Below are 1,147 nucleotides of genomic sequence, written 5' to 3'. Positions count from 1 at the left end.
TACGTTTCGTCCTCGTCATTTTGCGCAGCTTTCTTTCTTTTCTTCGAACATGAACCAAATAGCCCGCAAGAACGTTTTCCTCCTTTAGTAATCGACTCACTGTAGCCTCTCAGCGTGTTTGAGACTAAAGATGTGTATTTGAGACACCTCCCCGCTTTCTGTCCGTCCCGAAGCTTGGTGCTACGCGTGTTCAATTATACAAGTTTGCAAGCAAAAGGACCTTCGGTAGCTGTTACCTGAACTCTGGAAACGAAGGCTATTGGAAGCACTAACTCTGTGCCAATAGTATCGTGCATAAAGACCGCCATAACTCCTCATTTCGCATGTCTCACACAATAAATAAATTTATAATGACAAGCATATCATGCGAATAGATAAATTCTATATGCGAGCACTCCCGCTGGAAAAATAAAAACAAAATGGAAGGGACACTTAAGCTCCGCCTTGAGGGTATGACACGATAGCGTAGTGGGTTAGGTTTCCCATGTATGTAGAAGGTCAATATTTACTTTACATTCATAGATCCCCGGGAGTACTACTACCCCTGGTGCTGCGATTAAGCGATGCGCCACTGCCCTGCGATGCCAAATGCTGCCAACGGTGGGCCTTGTGCGACCCATGTAGCTCTTCCCGAGTGACAAATCATTAGTTTAACTGCCACCTGCTACGGTGGGCAGTTCGCTCACTATCCGCTGGGCAGTATGTGACGATGGCGCAACGTCACGTGACCTATGTGGCGCACCTTCCTTCTAGGTTGCTTCTCTGGGGATTTTTCGTGGATTTTTCACTTACAATCAATGAAGGCTACGCCGGATTTTCTGCGACACGAGCTCCTTAACACTTTGACGTTAAATTTCATAAATTCAAGTCACTGATACAGCCGTGGACAAGAATAATTATATTTCTTCTATTGTTGCGAACCCTTTTTCTCCTGAACGGTCACTGTTTTGGCATACAGATTGAAGTTTGTAGCGAAAAGAATGCAGCATTTTGCGCCTAGAGGAAAGTCATGGTTGTGGTTGAAAGGAGAATGTAAAAAGACATGCAATTCATGCAGCCGTTAATAAAAAAAATTCAGATTTCCAGACCAGTGTTTATTTTTTCGAATATGACATTATTCTTAACGTTTAAATTGTTTGGCTTAAAA

The sequence above is a fragment of the Amblyomma mixtum genome, chromosome 9 (genome assembly GCF_055824585.1).
Source record: "Amblyomma mixtum isolate Tamu chromosome 9, ASM5582458v1, whole genome shotgun sequence".
Classification (NCBI taxonomy): domain Eukaryota; kingdom Metazoa; phylum Arthropoda; class Arachnida; order Ixodida; family Ixodidae; genus Amblyomma; species Amblyomma mixtum.
The sequence above is the reverse complement of the archived record's forward strand: the minus strand, read 5'-3'. Positions refer to the sequence as shown.